Source organism: Ruditapes philippinarum, unplaced genomic scaffold (genome assembly GCF_026571515.1).
Source record: "Ruditapes philippinarum isolate M1 unplaced genomic scaffold, ASM2657151v2 ctg5261_1_1_1_1, whole genome shotgun sequence".
NCBI classification, from domain to species: Eukaryota; Metazoa; Mollusca; class Bivalvia; order Venerida; family Veneridae; genus Ruditapes; species Ruditapes philippinarum.
Genome location: NW_026864974.1, coordinates 116185 through 135646, shown reverse-complemented (window position 1 = coordinate 135646; position 19462 = coordinate 116185). Strand labels below are relative to the sequence as shown.

Here is a 19462-nt window from a genome sequence, read left to right as displayed (position 1 = left end):
AATGATTTTTTTAAGACTTGCCCTCATGTCTTCTTTGAATTTTTGATTTTTACAAATTCCTGATTTAATTTAGTTTTGTTTTTGCATGTAATGCGAGCATTTGTTTATTGTATGATGTGTATAAAAAAATTCCTTCTCTTATATTTTATTTTCTAACTAATAATATTTAAGGAAAAAGAGATTTAGATGTAATTAGAAAATCACTACGGAAATTTTTGATGACATTTGTGTTCTTACAACTTGAATTTATTTTTTGAAAACCAACAGACAAAAGTCATTATAGAATGTTTTTGGTTAGTTATTTTTGTTGTATCATACCCTCTTACCATAATAACTGATGATTGGTACAAATGTCATGGTAAACAAAGTAATATTTCTTTAATATGAAAAAAATCCCAATAATTCTGTTCTTTATTATGTGATTTCTCTTCTGTGTATTTTTATTTTCATTTTGTTTTATTTAGAATGTTCTGAAACATTTTTATTTCAATTTGATTTTGATATTTTTGGTTTAGACAATATACTAGAATAAAGAGCTTGTATTTAAAATCTCAATACTTGAAGGAAAAAAACCATCAGGTTTCAAGTAAAATTTTCATATCTGATAAAGAAATAAAAATGTAAGCCCATTTAATAAAAGCTAATGAAAAAACCTGGCTTTAATATATAAAAGTAAGAAAAGAAAAAAAAACTAGGTTGGAGTTAAAGATAATTATATTTTGTAAGATGATACCAACCTATGCATCACAATATCCCAGTAACACCTCTTTGTTTAAATCTCAGTATGACATCTTGAGAAAGTTTATTATAAAACAAAGCTCCAAAGTTTGTAATTGGAACCAGTCAAGGTCAAGACTGATGTAAAACATAATCAACCAGACTTTGCCAGTTGTTAAGACTGGCTTAATTGTTGCAAGACTGTTGTCCTAAACAGTAATGATAACAACCCATATTTAATGTATTTGATTTATTAAAGAAAAGTGCCAAAACGATGTACATTGATTACCAGAAATTGGTGAAATTTCATCCATAATTACCCATAAATATTTTAAGAACTGAAAATGAAGGGTTAAAAAGGGTTTTTGAAATAAAGGGAAAAGGGAAAACCTTTCCCTTCCCTTTGATTAGGGGTTTTTCATTGAGGGAATTTTTTAGGTTTTTCAAATTTTTAAGACTGGTTAATGGTTTCCGGTTTCTTATGCATCACCTTTGAGAATGACACTGGTGCCATCACCATATTTCTAAAGTCTTGCCAGTCATTTACCAGTGAACAAAATAATTTTTACAAAGTTTCTTCTTGCCATTTCTTTTCATAGAAATGCTTGGTGACTTTTGTATAAATTCGATGAAAGTTTGCCATGTTAAGAATTGAATACTGATACAGTTTATATAATTGTTCAACAACAGCTATTTGTAACACATCAGGGTTGTCTTAAAATATTAAATTGATTATATCTTGGACGATTTAATAATATACATGTCTTAGTATTTTGTTGTTAATTTTGTCATCTTTTACAAAGATTTATTGATATATTAGTGCTTCTTTTTAATGAAAAACATCCTAAAACCTTTTGATTGTAATATTTTCTGATGAAAAAATAAATTCAACATTTGTATGGCATTATATTTATAAATTCATTATAAAACAGCCCTGATAAGTTCTGGTTGTTTCAAGTGAGAGATATGAGATTTTGATGTATTTTGTGTTCAAATTTGTATTGTTTCAATGTTGACAAAGTATCTCAACTGGAATTTACTATTGACAGCATATTTATTTATGATATTTTATTTAATTCTGATAAACAATAGGGCAATTTGCTAACAACAGCATTTTTTGAATACAATAGATGATAACAGACCATAAGGAAAGTATGAAGTTTGTGAACCTAGTCACCAATTTTGTTGTAAAGGCTGTAAAACCGAGTCTTCTCTTGTTAATAAGTAGCTCAAATAAGGAAACAGAATTAGATTCTGCGTTAAGTTTGAAAGTGCTATGCAAACTCTTGCTGTAAAACAGGTCGCTGTAGCTTTGTTTATTGTACCCAGATTTTTTTTATGTCACCAGATTTTTTTTTATTTGATTTTTTTTAAATGTAGGCAGTTCAATCCACCCAGCTTGTTTTAGTCAAATTTATTCCATCCAATTTTAGAGAAGGAGAGAGATATCTGTTTGGTTTATCATTGTTGATTTAGTTTAGTAAAAAGTGTAGTACGATAATTTTACAAAGTAACAATTTTACAGACAATAAAAACTTTACTGTTACAGTCAATAACTTCACTGTTTAATGTTTTTAAAGACCTAGAAAGTTGCCGTGTTTCAACTAGGCAGCTTTTTTCCCTTTAATTCTGAAACCTTATCTTTCAATAATTATAAATACCAAAAATATTTTAAAGGTAACTGTTAACAAATATTTATTATTTTTTACTCGCATTAAAACTTCAGTTATTAAACAATTTATTATTTCATAAGAGCTTCCTACATGGATATACAATATCTAATCTATATGGACAACTGCAAATTTAATTTCTCAGAGACTGAAAATATACAATGACTTTTATAAATTGTGATTATTAATCCTTGTGGATTGTCTACATGTAACTGTTTAAAGGAGAAGATATATTATAATAACAAAGTTGATAGATCTAATTATGTGATGGGTAGGGAATAATATTGTAAACAGTAATATACTATTATTTTGTTCAATTCTGTTTTGTTTCTTGCAATGTGATCAAATACATTGGTGTTGTTTGAAGTTTAGATTCTATTTACAAAGTTGGTAACTATCAGAAATAAAGCTATACCTCTGGTTTGTTATGTATATAAAGTAAAAGAATTGGAGCTAAAATGTGTTTTGTTGTTTATCTACCAGATTACCTGACAAAATCCAAAGAAAATTGCTTGTTCTGTAATAAACTGCCTGATGTAGATAGAGATGTATGATAGGCAGACACTAGAGTTGTAGACACTGTCACACAGCTCCGTGTGCTTGATTTGATATTAAATACTTTCTTTTAGAGAATTCTCGAGTACACATCCTTAATTCTTAGACAAAGCATTATCATTTATATATAATAATAACCACATCATGCCCTTCTAACCAACTTTAAGGAAGGTATCATTGGGTGCCGTAAATTCATCCCTGTCATAGTCAATACCCTTATGATACCCTCAGAAAGTCGCAACAAATAAAGAAAGAACAGATTTTTAAACATCAAAGTAAATTTAATGTGTGTCTGCCAAATTTTTTCAACATATAACAAGTCTTGGATCATTAGGAAATATAGTGTATCAAACTAGCACTGTAAAATGCTTGGGCTTGTGGATATTTTAGTTTTGGAATCAATAAAGAAGGTCTATAAAAACGTAACAGTACGAGATGAAACGTGTTTTCTGGAAAGAGGAGATCCCACAAGAGCAATGTTTGTTTGTTTGATTTGGTTTTATGTCGCACCGACCCAGAATAGGCGACATTCCAGCTTTACTGTTGGAGGGAGACCTCAGGTGCCCTTCCGTGCATTATTTCAGGCACAAACAGGTAGATGAGTAGAACCACCGACGTTCCGTAAGCTAGCTGGATAGCTTCCTAACATGAAAGAATCCAAAGTCCCTGTTTGGATTCGAACCCACAGCGGGGAGGGGCAAGAGCAATGTAAAACAAATGCAGACTAGTGTGACTGACCGTTCATGAGGTCACAGGTAGTTTTGTAAAGAGAACTTTTTTTTCACCAAGTCACTAATAATATCTTTAAATATTCATGATTTCAATCCATGATATAAACCCACCTAATCTTTGCTCTGATTTATGTATTCAAAAAAGTTTGAGTGATAATGGACATTAATATTGAATACTTTGTAAGGCTCAATCTGCCCGTCAATATATATATCTGAATTAACAGACACACACCACAGGCACACAGTCTGTATCAGATATTTATTGATTAACAAGGTATTAAATGTGTTTTAGTTTACATAAAAATCTGAGTGTTAAAAGAAGTGACAAGTTTTGTTGAATTAAATAATTTATGCTTATCACTGTGGCTGAAATAACCTCAAATTTTTCAACAACAAATTATAGATAAAGTAACACAAGAAATTAAATCTCAAACATATTTATTAATTAAGGTGAATGAAAACATGTAAAATATTATATAAAAGTTGGTTTGTAAACGCATGAGAAAGCAATATACATGTATACACAACTTAAGTTTTATCTCCTTACTTGATCTGTCCAAATCTTGAAATCCTATGTAATAAAACATCTAACTTCACTTTTCCCTTCCAATACAGAAGAATAGTGACAGATACCATAGTCTATATCAAATTTAAATGATACTATTTAGTATCATTTACTTTTTATCGTTTGTATATGAAAAATTCCTGAGATTTGTTGAAATTTCAACAATTTGCGAAGAAGTAGATGCATCACATGTTACTGTAGAAAACAAGTTCAACAAATAGAAAAAGAGAATAAATGTTACCTTTAACAAGAACTTAAACATAAAATGTAAAAGAACAAAACATAAAGAGATTCAAAATTATCAGCCTTTTTAGATATCACATTGATAGTTTATGGTACCTACATGTACATGTATAAACATATCATTCCTTCTTACTTTAGTGTCACCATAAAGGAAATGCCAGCAACAATATCCATTGTACCATTTAGGATTTCAGCGCAATACTGACCTATGTAAATCCTTAACATACTGAATTTAATATAATAATTTGCCTTTCCATTTTTGAATTTGGGAAAGACAATTTAAAGTGTAAGATATTTCAATTTCAAAATACAAAAATTGAGCTACCAACAGTATAGAGCTTGGTAAGACTATATAAATGTGCAACACTGAATTTAGCAGAGCACAGTTCAGCCAAGGCAGGCAGGCTGTCAAGCAGTTTAAAAGAACTAATTGCCTTCACTTTCACTTCTCTACATGCTAGAGCAGAGGTACAGTGAAAGGATTTCCTGATCAATTACATTGAAAGTGACCTGCATTATCTGGGAAAATGAAAGTAGGATTAACACTATAAATATTCAAATGTAAATGTTTATCAATTTTTTCCTTGAAGATATAACAAGTTACATGCTTGTACTGTTAACAATAATTTTAAACACAAAATATATGGGAGTGTATAACACATTAACATGTACATATAAACTGTCAACAAGTGAACAATATTCAATATCTGGCAGCAGCTGTTATCATCCAATCTATGACACATCAATTGTTTCATCATAAATCATCATCCTAGCTTCTCTCCAGAAATTAATGAACCATGTCCAGTTGTTATCCTACAATTATACACATATAAATAAATTTACAAGTTATTTTAAAATCTAAAAAATAAACGAAACATACCTGGAAGTTTATTTGTATTTCTTTGATATTTGGAATTTCAATCAAATTCCTTCAATACTTTTCAATTTTTTCTCATGACAAGAGTGTGACAGACAGACAAACAAGCTGGCAACTTTATGCTCTCTCTTCTGGGAACATAAAAATATGCTCGTTTTGGACCTTTTAAGGGTTCATAACTCTGTAATCAAGGATATCAGACAGCCTTTAGAAAATGATACACATTATATGTATGATCAATTAACATTAAGTAAAATTAAACTGGTATGACACAGACAAGAAATTGCTGACACAAGTATGGTTAATGGATATCAGGTGACCACAGAAGCTCATCATGGCCACAACTTTAATAATTATGTTCATCATAAACTATACCAAATCAAGCAAATATTTACTCACAGATTTTTAACAGGTAAATCACTACGCCAAACTTTGTTCTATATGTTTCTTAATTCTGTCAATCTTTGCTTTATTGTCAACATAGCCATCTCCATTCTGAAATAAACAACAACAAATTTTGATGATAAACATGTCTATATATATATAAAAATGCATTTTAACAATTAGCATGCTGCTCGCCACAAATTTTACCATTTGTACTATCTGATCATTGTCTACACTGTTCACTATTCAGTAAGTAAATATTTTGACATTTTCCCTAAAATAAATGAACTGTTTCATCCTCATTGAAAGATGGACAAGTCAATATAAGATGTTTAGTGAGACAAAAGATAATAATTGAGCCATGTCACGACAAAACCAACATAATGGGTTTGCGACCAGCATGGATCCAGACCAGCCTGCGCATCCGCGCAGTCTGATCAAGATCCATGCTGTTCGCTTACCAACCCTATTACAAGTAGAGAAACTGATAGCGAACAGCATGGATCCTGATCAGACTGCGTGGATGCTCAGGCTGGTCTGGATCCATGCTGGTCCCAAACGCATAACGTTGGTTTTGTCGTGACAAGGCTCATATCAAGGTGGTATTTACAGAAAGCCTTCAGTGGTGCATAATTTGTGACAAAGTCTGATGTGATCAATTTGAAACTAATTTTTCATTATCAAGATGTACAGTAATGGTCATATGATTTCAATGAAATTCAATATCTTAAAACCATCTTTGGTATTTATGTTTAGTAATTCCTTATAAAACTAAAACTGTACAAATATAGATTAAGATAAAACAAAAATTGTAAAGCACAATGAAAAAATTTCAATGTTTTTTCATTCTTCATCCTAATAAAGAGTTGTCTGCAAGACAACACATGCAACTAATCACAAGGCTCGACAGTAAGAAAAGGGGCATAACTCTGTAAAAAGTTAACTCAAGAGTTATGGGACCTGTGTTCATCATGTTAGATAATCAGAGGTAATTAGTGTGTGAAGTTTCAACCCATTCCCCCCAAGTTGTTTTACAAATACCAACTTGCACACAAAAACATAACCAAAGTGTGCGCCTACACCAGTGCCAGGGTAAGTACAATAGCTCTCCCTATTTTTTTTAATAGTTCAGCTTAATACTGTCCCTAATATTGCACAGTTTTTAATTCCAACTCATGATAGGTTTGTAAGTAAAATTGTTACAGAAATCCAGGTGGGTAAAGGTGAAAGATATACCTTTTTTGAGTGAACAGGTTCGCCATCAACAAGAACCTCAAACCAGCCAGTTACATTAGGAGTACCTTCACTTGTCTGAAATAATAAGATGAAAATAATATGAATATAAATGTAGTACACAATCATGCTGAATGGGGTTGACTTTTAAAGCACACAGGAACTGTTGACAATAGTTATATGACACTTTTCAAGCTTTACTGGCAGATTGACTAGTGCCTGCCATAGTATAATTTTAGAATAAATAAATAAAGAATGACCACCAACTTTCTATTAGCTAGCTGGATGAATATTTGTATAACAAAGATTTTTTCATCCTGGTTGATAATCAAACCTTTAGCTTTGAGAGACATACCAGACAACAAACGAGACAAAAGAATTTAAGTCAATGATCTGAGCCCCACTTGTCACATAGACCAAAAATATATTGATAATTCAGTGTCCAAGCCTTATTAACAATTTTGCAACTAAGTAGTTGTAATAACCATGCCTTGGTTTAGTTTCTGCCTAAATAAGACACAGAAAACATCTGATCAGAAACAGAAACCTTCTAAAATCACAGGTGTTTTCATTTTAGCATTCACTTACTCTCACAAATCATCCCTAATAAGAGAAAAGAAATTGACAGTAGTGTAAAACTTTTACATGCTTGCCAGTATTTCTATCTGAACATCATATAAATTTTTTATTTCAACATCATATAAATTTTTATTTCAAATAAAACAAATAAATATTTATACATGTATTTTGAGATGAGACTCTCATAAAGAAAGATTCAGTTCTTTAAAACCTTAGTTTCATTTAGAAGATTAAATAATCTAAGCAACTGAATTTTACTTAGAGCTGTAAATAATTGTGCACATTTCAGTGTCTTAATATCAAGACCTAATAGTTCAAGATAAAATCAACTTACATAAGTTTGACTCAGGAGAAGACATTTTCTTTTTGAATTTTTTTTTTATGAAAAATGAATCGAGGAAGGACTACAGGGGTGTATAACACACTGTAGTTTGGTCAATATTTATGTCTTCAACATAGTTCTTGTAAAGAAAAAATACATTGACCTATAGATTCATGCTTAAAAATGTTTTATTCTTTTTAATTGTTTTTAGGAACAAAAAAATCATAATATTTACAATGTCAAGTTTATCTGGAAACTCTTTCTTCAAATCATTAGCTAGCTTTTGGAACTGAAATAAACAAAAAGAGAAGACATATTAATCCAGATCTAAATTTATGATTCATACAATTGTTATAGAGGTCTCCTAGACAATGCTATGTACCAAATATAGAAGCTCTGGGCATTATAAGAGTTAAACTACAAATTGTTGCTGCATGCCAAATATCTAATCTCTGGGCTTTGTAATTTCACACAATAAGACTTAAATGTGTTTTCCTATTATACATGTATATAACTCTATGTAAATCAAGTGACCCAAGGTTGGGCCAATATGGACCTTTCCAGTGTTTACAGTTTTATGTAAATTGGCTAACTTGTTATCCAATTGTTACACTTAGATAATACATAGTCACTGGTTGACCTGGTTTGCACAAAAGAACACATGATTATGTTTGTGATACTGTTTGTGAGCAGTTGACCTAGCAATGAATGGAAAAGGTGTGGCTAAATGTTCCGCTACGAAATACAGGAAAGGCCCATTGACATAAGGGGCATGGTTAATTATATCTGTTTTGTCAAGGTCCACAAGGTAATGCTACCTGCTTTGTAATCTATGAGGCATTGTAGTTTCACACAAGAAGGCTTCAATGCTTTTTTTCTTTATAAGTCATATAAATTAAGTGAGCCCATGGGTGGGACAATATTGAACCAATGCGCATTATTAAAACCAGTAGAGGCCAAAAAATGGCCAAATATCTAAGCTCTAGGCATTGCAGTCTCACAAAATAAGACTTAAATGTGTTTTCCTACACAAGATTACATTAAATAAGTGACCCCCTATATATTTATCCAATGGGCATGACTATAACAGTTACGTTGTGGTCCATAGTGATGTTACAAGCAAAATATTTAAGTTCTGGGCATAGTTTTTTTTCTATATAAGTCTATATAAATTAAGCCACCCCTGGCATGACAATATTGAACCCAGTGGCATGATTCATATTGGTTTTGTAAAAGTCAATTAGGCAATGATACATGCTAAATATGTAAGCTCAAGATGTCTTTTACATGACTGTAGTTTCACCCTATGAGACTTAAACGTGTTTTCCTGTACAAGTCTTTAAATCAAGTAATCCCAACGTTGGGGTCGATTTTCAAGTCCAAGCCCTTGTTTTGCACCTCATCAAATTATACCTTATATTTCTCAGACTGTCAAATAGTTTTAATTTCTGTCTGACTGTTCAAAAGAATAGAGTGGACATGAAATTTTAAAATTCATGCAAAATGGCTTTAGGAAGGTCAATCCTGCGCTCTGTACATCATCATTATATTTTGGTTAAAATTTCTGACATTAGGTTTTCATTTCCTTTCATACGTTTAAAAGATACAGTTGCTAACAGACATACGGACAGACAACCCAGTGCATAAGGATATAACATATTGGAATTCTTTCAAGCTTACAGACTGCCTCCCTCTTTTAAGAATTGAAAAATACCGGAACATTCCAGATTTTATTTATAAAAATTTCCATTGGTCAGGAATTATTGATTATTTTTACATAGTTTAATATAAAATTGAACATAATTATGGCAAAATGATTTATTTTGATTCTTACCAGTGACCATTTACTTATATGTCACTAAACGCATTTCCATTGATATTTTTTATTCTATTTAAAACTTAAACATCTCTTTACATTAACTATTTTTAATCAAATTTTCTCCCTGTTAACAAAAAGTTTCAAAAAATGTAAATGTATATAACTTATTCATTTTTAACATGAAATTCTTCTTCCTAAAAATCTCTGGGTGTATATGCTAATTTGAAAGTAGGAAAAAATACAAACCAATGGACAAGTAAGATTTGGTATTTTGGAATATGCCCTGTTATAAATAATATCTTGTAAAAGACAGAAAAAAAGGATAAAATCTTACCTTGGAGGCATAACCTCATGCTCCTCTGAAAAAAAGAAAGCATAAAAATTAATAATGCAAATACAGTATTTATAATAATATGTACTAACATTTTCATAAATCAAATTAAAAATATGTTTGGTAAACCCATACCCATGAAAGCACAAACTTTATTGCTTTTTTGAATCATACCCTAAAGACAGATCTGGGAATTCAATGCTGACAAAGCGAAGCTGTTTGCGACACAACATACAACACAAAGTTGTACTTAAAACTAGTTTAAATGTACATATTATATATGGTGTATAATTGATTTAGTCTGATGGTTAATCTGTTTGCATTTGCTGAAGTGCAATACCACACGTAACTTTACACCCACAAATGTGGGCTCATTAAATATAAATTTAAAAATAGTTAACAATACTAAAAGGTTCCTCGAGTACAGTCTGCAAGTTTTTCAAATCTTTATTAGATACTCAATCATTTGCACTAACTGTGTGCTTGGGAACCTAAAACTAACAGTGTGAAGTTAATGAAATAGAACATTGAATGAAATAAGCACATTAATTTTTTTGGGTTACTACTTAATGTATTAATAAGAAATCCGGTGCAGAGCAATACAAAAGTTTCATGCAAAATGATTATAGTTTATTCTCAAATATATGTTATATACATTTAAAGTGTTTTGCACAAAACCTTGAATATGATATTTGAAATGGATAGTATATATCTACTCCTTATATGGTATCTGAAATAAAATAACTCAGATGAAACATTTATATGAGATGTAATAAAAAGTGCAAAACCCAGTACTTTATTTATTGTGTGACAAAGAGTTCTGACATATTAATGAAAATCATTTGAGCACTAAAACATAAATTTATGTGTCTGTGTGATGCTGTCACATTTTTGCATTTTAAGTGATTAGTAGTGCAAACCAACTGATGAAAGATGTTTCAAGATTTTCTGATTATTACCACATGTTCAGTGTAAAAAGAAAATACATGCTTTGTAAGATTAAAAGAGAAATTAAAATCAATGTACCTGTATGCACTATTGATTAATACTAAATATCACAGTCACTAAAAACTTAATAGTTTATCAGAAGATAGCTTGAAAAAGTTAAGAGTTATGTGTTTGTGTCTCCATCACCCCAACCCCTTAAAGGGCCTTTAGTTTAAATGTGCACCTAAAACTGAATTTAATATGTAGATTTTTTTTTTCAAAGAAAGTCTAAAATGTTACACTTTTTAATGTGTAATAATCTGAAAATTCTGGGACAATGTAGAAATATGAATTTTTCAAAGATCAAAATTTTAACACCTTGAAAGTTCTCCAGGAAAATGAAGAACTTATTACAGGCTGTCCAGCACCTTCTGACAAAAAATTTGGACAAATTTTAGGGCAATATTCAAGACATTTTAGGGTTAAAATTAGGAATTTTAGGGGTACATAAAAGAAAATTTAGGGCTAAAATTTGTTATTTTATAACTAAACTACGGCCCCAAAGGTCCATGATATTGGCTTACCTTTGCGTATTTGACAAATTTTAGAAATTTTTGCTAAAATGAAAAAAAATAAATGGAGTTTTTAGGATTTTTTAGGAACGATGGACAGTGGGTTATCATTTACTATGTGTACCTAAAATAAAGTATACCAGATGAGAAACCGCCATTTTAACATGGCAATGATGCAGATAATAAGATTTTTTTTCATAGATGTGTAGGGAAATGCAAAACCCCTTTAATGAAAGGAAGTGGAGTGGAGATTTATATACAATAAAACTTTGGTAAGTCCAAGCAATTTGAATAAAACTTAGAGACATAGGGACTTTTTTCAAGTTTGACTCATGTTTCGGTTTAAATTAACTTAAATTTCAAGCTGTTGATGTTCACATGCAACTTTCAAAAGGCATAACAAAAGAAGATTATAATAAATATATCCCACAGAGTGATTGTCATTTGACAGTAACACCATGTCTTCAAGTGTAATGAATCAAATACCTAAAGTGTCGGAGAAGTTTATATTCCAATCATACCAATTGATGCAATATGCTTATCACCTGACGGCCAATATGCATATGATTTATACAGAGAGATATGCAGCTGATTATCTTTACTCAAAAAATACAAATTTATGGTAAGAACAGCCTGATGTGTGCCAGTTCAGAAATCAGTGTATTTACACCTGTCATACTAACTGATCATCAATCGTGACCAGAAAAGGTTTAAAAAACATGTCAAAACATTTTATGTGTTTCATTTATATTTATAGCAGTATTGCAAAATGTATTCAAATTATAGAAATCTACTAATTGACCTTTTCGAAAACCTAGCTAAAAACCTTTTTTCCGGTATGTTTCCAATTTAGCTCTGGGGAATTACACCATATGAAGTACATAACAAAACTACATGATATTTCTATTTCTCTATCATGACATTATTTTACCATTTAAGAAAATTATCAATATTCCTTTAATATCTATTGCATATTTTTCAAAAAAGTTAATTGTTTATAATGATATTCAATAATATTAAATCAGACGTAGTGGCATCCTCCATTAGACTTTAGAGATATTTTCTGTGTAAACTTGTGTATTTACTTTATTTTTTATATGAAGTTATTCATACAAGTATATTTAATTATGTTCTTACAAAGAAATAACTGTTTTTATTAGGGGTGTAATCGATTCAATCGATATCGGTGTATCAACGATCTTTGTTATCCGATTCGATATCCATTCCATTTTTAAATATCAGATATCATTGCACACATGTTTCTTGCTAAAGACTCTTCAGCAAACAGGATTTATAGTACTGATAGACCAAACATCAAAATAAAAGCGAAATATAAAGTTATGGAAGCCAGAACTAACATATTCAAAACATTTTTTTTTCTAAAACTAAAATCAACACCAGAGTTACCTCCCAGTGTCTCTAATGAATGCTGCCGAATTTCGTTGTCATCTCACATGTCTGTTAAGTGGGGGTCAAGACCCCCTCCCCCCCAATTAAGATTTTTAAAAGGGAAAATGCCAAGAAATTTTTTTAAGTGTTTCTTTGTAAAAATAATTATTACATCTATGTTAAACTTTAATAATTATTCCGGTTCTAAACACTATAATTTGCCAATTAAACCCGGCTTAGTAATAGAACGGCAAAGACGGGATTTAGCATAATCTGTAACTGCATAATAGCAACAACAACAAAAGTAAAATGGAAAAAGCTTTTAACATTATAGTTACTAGTCATTAGTTGTCATTAAAAGTTATAATGATAAAAAGAAACAAATTGTTCACTTTTCATAGTTTATTTATTTATTGCATGTGTTTAAATGTAACTGCATATTAAAACAAATTAAAAAAGACTTGAAAGCTTAATTTTGCCTTGGCAATCGATATATCGCCGATAATTCATTACCGATATATCGATACAAATATCCTTATCGATGACACTCCTAGTTTTTATTTCACTTTTATTCAAAAAAGGTCAAAAACATAGAGTTCATTATGACACTACATTAAGTCAATAGGTGAATTCCCCAGAGCTATGTACAGAAAGTACTGGAAAACGGCGTTTAGCTAGGTTTTCTAATTGGCAAATCCTACTATGACCACGGATTTATATTACAGGGATCGGACACTCCCAGTTAACCCTATATAAATGCTTAAATATCTTGTCGTGCACCCGATAAAGGTACATCGATCGATAATTTATCGGCGCTAAGCGAAAATGCCCGTTCGCAACGGATACCTACTTTACAAAATACCATATAGCTTTTCCATTTATTATCCGATTTTTGAAATTTAAAGTTTATTTTCAAGGAAAATGCTTGTTTAATTCAAATATCTAATTTATTTTTTAAAGATACAGACTATCTGTCCGCAACGACGATTAAGAAATTAACTTGACGAAATCCGCGGTAAATTTACATTTTTTATATAAAAAGCAGTTATTTGAAATTTATTATTACGGTAACATAATAAATTCAATTTCAAAATAATAAAAAAAAGAAGCCGACGGAAGTTATTCAGAGTTGATCAAAGATGCAATATTTAAGATTTATTTGGTTATGTAGTCAAATTAATTGACGCACAATTGTTTTACGGGTAATGTATTGCGGGCTTTACAATTCGCTCAACACGTGAAGTAAATTTATTCATTTTTTTAAATACAAGATATTGCTGATATTGTCAATACATGTATTGCCATTTTCATAGGATATTTAAATTTTCTTCATCATTTATATCATTATTATTATTTTTTTGTAAATCTGTTTTCAAATGTCGGTGCAGTGAAGTAGACAATCATCGTAACAGTAAAGTACTCTCGTGTGGCTGTCTCGATTCCGGCCTTTTTAATGTCACTCGTATATTTTAATTATTTCACTCGTATATTTTAATTATTCTTTTTATTTGAATGCCTGTAGAAAGATATTTCTGATATTTTTTAATGTAACGCTAAAAAACAATAAAAATCTTTACAGTTTGAGTCAGTATTATGCGAAATAAAAGTAACTGTTGATTATTTTTTACACATCGCTTAAATTTCTTTGAAGTTTAATTACTTTTGAAGGGGGTTAATTACCAAGTAACAAGTGATAATTGAAAAACTTTATTTTCAAACTTTCATTATCAGGTTACATGTGATAATTTCAACACTCTATCTTCAAAAACAAATAGAATTTGAATGTAAATGTTGTATGTGCGCGGCATGTGTGGTAAGAAAATGATTCTGAAGCGGATATATATAAATACAATGGAAATCTATTTTCTTTATTAACATTTATAAATGAAATTAAAGATAAACAACTTAATTTCTATAGTCCTTTCTTTGAAAAATAATGAAAATAAACATATGACAAATAAATCATTTGACGTGAATTGTGAAGGATAACTATGAAAAAAATCTGTTTAAAAAAAATAATATTATAAAACAGCTGTTCAGTATGCCAATAAAAGTTTCTTCCTTGCCAATGTAATGAATTCATCTATATATGAACGAATGTCTAGAATGATCTGAAAATATATTTAATACACTAATTAGTAGAATATATACTATATTTATACTGATATACAGGTATATCAAATAAAAAATGTACAAATCATTTGGAAATAATTCACAGATATAAAGACACATTTCAAACATGAATTTCTATAAAAGTATTTTAGCAATCAAGAAACATTTTTTTGCAATGCCACCATTAAACCATGTAAAAAATAATTATCTTAATCTGAATCGCGGTAATAATTTATGTTTGACGTAAAAGGGCGTCAAAGTGTAGAGAGTATGCCTAAACAATAGGCGAATATTTTTTAAATTAGGTACTTTTTAACTAAGCGTCGCAGCGTTCTATCGGCGTATTTTCATATATTAATACTTTAGCTGCACAAACTAATACTGTATCAATACATTCATATGTGTATAATTTTTCACAAAGCTGCAATAACACCACATACTCTTGTGAAAATCTGTCATATTTCGCACTCCGAGCGTTCCGCCATCTCATTCTGTCCACCTTTATCCGATTCCGCGCATGCGAGCGACGGGACTTTAAGCTAAACGAAAGTGTCCGATCCTTGCAATATAAATCCGTGCTATGACACAAATTCGTTTCAAATATAGGTTTTTTTCATAATGTAATACTCGTTGCTTTCACTAATCAAACGTAACCACGTATAAGTTCAACTGCAATTTCAAGTTAAAGCAGTCGAAATTTTTGAATTCGGGCCTGTGACCAGGTACGTATATTAACGTAATATACGTACCTGCTGTGACTCATAATATCAAAAATTCCATCCGAAATAAACAAATCCGAAATATGTTAACTTTTTAGTAAAATATTATGTAAACAAACTTCAAAGTTCTATGAATTCACAAAAGTTAAACAATAAATATTAAACTCACCAGTATACAACATGAACCTTTAAAGTCATCCTCGTAACAAGCCTCACTATTTCTTTTTTTATCTCACAGTTTGTTTCGTTTCGTTTCGGTTGTTGTTGTTGTTCTTAGGCTATGTCTAAAATGATGCCTTATACGAATAAAACTGGACTTATCAGAGTCGTTTAAAGCTATTTAAACGATATCTTGTATTGATAAAGATCTTACATCACATGTTTATCATGTGAGCAATTATTTTCTAATTTTTTTGACAAATCAGCGTCGCTAACATAAATTTCCATATAAATTTTATTTACTGAAACATAGGATGTATACGCACATGTAGCCCTACACTAGCTATTTCACGGATCGTAAATCAGACAGTGACTATTTAAAATATATTTTGTTAACTTTAAATCAGCCTATCCAAAGATATATTGCTTTCTGTCAAAACGAATTTAAGATTTTAATACAAAATTAATTTGTATAAGATCTATATTATAAAAGATATGTCACGCTAAAACTAGGTAATTTTATCATCTATGTCTCTGCTAAAGAGCATGACATTTCTTACTTGATGTTACGTGTATAAATCCATTTAAAACCAGTAATATATCCTTAAAGCATTGTTCCATTAATTGCAAAATTTCATATTTGATGACTGAATACTTAGAACAGCAGGGTCTTACTTTCAATTCAAATTGCCTATAATTCAAGGGGTACGTCATACCATGCGCGCGCATTCTCAAAAATTCTGATACCGCGAAAGTTTGTTTTATGATATTTTTCGTACAAAGGAAAAATAACAAAGATTGAAAATATATTTATGACATAGAATCTACAATGAAATAAATTCCAGCTGTGTGAAACTTTCAGTTTAATCGGCAATTTCTCAATTTTGTTTATTTTGAACTAAAATAACTTAATTATAAGGTTGAATGAATTTGACCTTTTTAAATACTCTTTTTCATTGGTGGATTTTAATTTATGCATTACGTAGGCAGTAAACAACTTTCTATTGGTCGCCTATATTTTTGGCGGTAAACTTTTTTGTCGCTTGCGCTTCTGCCTTTTTGGTTCATTCTGTATTCGTTTGACAAGAAGATCACATGTTGAAAATTCTATTCTATTCTGTATTCGTTTAGTTTGGAGAACGTCTTTTACAGACTCCTCTATTAAAGTTACCAGGCTCTTGTTTGTGTCCGGTTACTGCATATGATAACATGTTAAAGGTCATTCCTGGGAAATCTGCAGATGCTTTATTTCTTTTACCTAATGGTAAACCGGTAACTTATTATTTATTTCAAAATAAATTGCGTCAGGTTTAAATATGATCTTGGGTTTGACTCATCATTATATTCCTCTCATTCATTTAGGCGTGGTTTTGCTACCCTTGCCTTTAAGAATAATATTAGTTCAGATGAAATTCAAATTCTTGGAGATTGGCATTCTGACGTTTATAAACGTTATATTTCACTATCCATTGAAGATAAGTGTAAAATTATGAAGAATATTTCTCATGTTTTTTATGTTTGAATTAAATATAGTCATTAATAAACTGTTCTTTGTATGTTTTCAGAACATGTAGCTCATCCACCACTTCGAAAGTGTACAATTGTCTCAGACTCCATTGCCAAAAATGTGTCAGGTATTTGGGATACTCAAATAACAGCCTTTCCTGGAATTAATATTTCAAGGTTAAGTTTTCGTATTTCACAAGGTCAAGTTGATCTTAGATCTGCTTATGTCATATTACATGTTGGTACCAATGATGTAACTGGCCCTCGTTCAGAAGATGAGATTATCTCATCTTTTAACGATTTGATTTCCAATGTTCGTCAACAATCTTCTGGAAGCATTATTGTATCTGCAATTATTCCCCGCCCTATAGATTTTGATACTACTGGTAATAGGGTTAAAAATTTAAACAATAAATTGGTTCTACTATGCAAATCAAGAAATGTTATTTTCATTAGAACTTTCAAACCCTTTCTTAAATGTGGCTTGCCCCGTCGTGAGTATTATGCTATAAAAGATGGTGGTTTACATCTTAATCTAGAAGGTACAAGGCGTTTGAAAGAATTTTTCATTAATACCATTGCTCACTTAAAGTAATTACATCTTAGTGTTGGATGAGCGCTACATGTTTACTGCAAGTTTCAATATTTGTATTTCTAGACAGCTTGTTAAGTAAAATATGTTCATAATTATTATAATCTTTAGAATATACATTCGTAAGATAGTGTCATGTTCTAATGTCATTATGTCTTTGCTTGAGGCACTTGGTTACTCAAGAAAGATTAAATCTTACAAACTGGCAATGGCTAGTATTGAAGATTACTTTCTACTAAGGAGGTTAAAAGAATGCCTCTTAGTGGTTTTGTTATTGTGTATACACTTGTTGTAGAGTGTTTCAGGATATTGAATTTAATGTTTATATTCAAATATATGCATTAGTTGATATATGTACGTTATGCCTTTGCTTGAGACACACTGTTTCTCAAGAAAGGCTCAGTCTCGTAAGCTGGTAATGACCAGTCTTGGAGATTATGCTACTAAGGAGGTGGTATGAAAGCCTCTTAGTAGATTTGTATGTATCTGAACTTTATTTGCTGATGTTTTGTATTTTGTAATGTTTTTTGTTTGTTTTTTTCATGGCCATGGGTGTGGCTGGATTATGAATATTACTTCTGTAATGATTAATGGATTGTCATGTGAATAGACAAAGACATTTTGATTGAGTTTCATGATGAAACAATTTCTATTTGTATTGAATAATATATTCATTTAATATGAATGTGAAACATGTGATCTCGAATTACCTAATAATATGATATCAAGATCAAAATTTCTCTTGTGTTTTCTTTTAAATGATAACTTATAATTTTGTTTATTTTGAACTAAAATAACTTAATTATAAGGTTGAATGAATTTGACCTTTTTAAAAACTCTTTTTCATTGGTGGATTTTAATTTATGCATTACGTAGGCAGTAAACAACTTTCTATTGGTCGCCTATATTTTTGGCGGTAAACTTTTTTGTCGCTTGCGCTTCTGCCTTTTTGGTTCATTCTGTATTCGTTTGACAAGAAGATCACATGTTGAAAATTCTATTTTACCCTCCACGCCCACCCTTATTGTGTGTTATTTGTATATTTTATTGTACAATATTGTATTTTGTAGAAGTTATAAAGAGTTGCTGGATTATGAATATTACTTCTGTAATGATTAATGGATTGTCATGTGAATAGACAAAGACATTTTGATTGAGTTTCATGATGAAACAATTTCTATTTGTGTTGAATAATATATTCATTTAATATGAATGTGAAACATGTGATCTCGAATTACCTAATAATATGATATCAAGATCAAAATTTCTCTTGTGTTTTCTTTTAAATGATAACTTATAATTTCTGTAACATTTCAACGCCGGGTGTACGCAGTATCAAGAATCAAAATCGCATTCAACGCGAAATACTGACGAGAAAGGGAAGGCTTGTGTCAAGGCATTTTGGAATATTAAAACTAGCAGTAAGGACATCTTCTTTGCAAAAGAAATTAAATTCAAAT

General features: G+C 30.4%; 1 long non-coding RNA gene across 1 annotated transcript; it reads right to left on the bottom strand.

Moving 5' to 3' along the window:
• Nucleotides 1–4094: 4094 nt before the first annotated feature.
• Nucleotides 4095–16073, bottom strand: LOC132727467 (uncharacterized). Its single transcript, XR_009625358.1, has 6 exons — nt 15915–16073; nt 10030–10054; nt 8112–8165; nt 6979–7053; nt 5758–5853; nt 4095–5294 (listed from the first exon to the last, which is right to left on the bottom strand). It is a non-coding gene; the product is annotated as an uncharacterized LOC132727467 (long non-coding RNA).
• Nucleotides 16074–19462: the final 3389 nt, after the last annotated feature.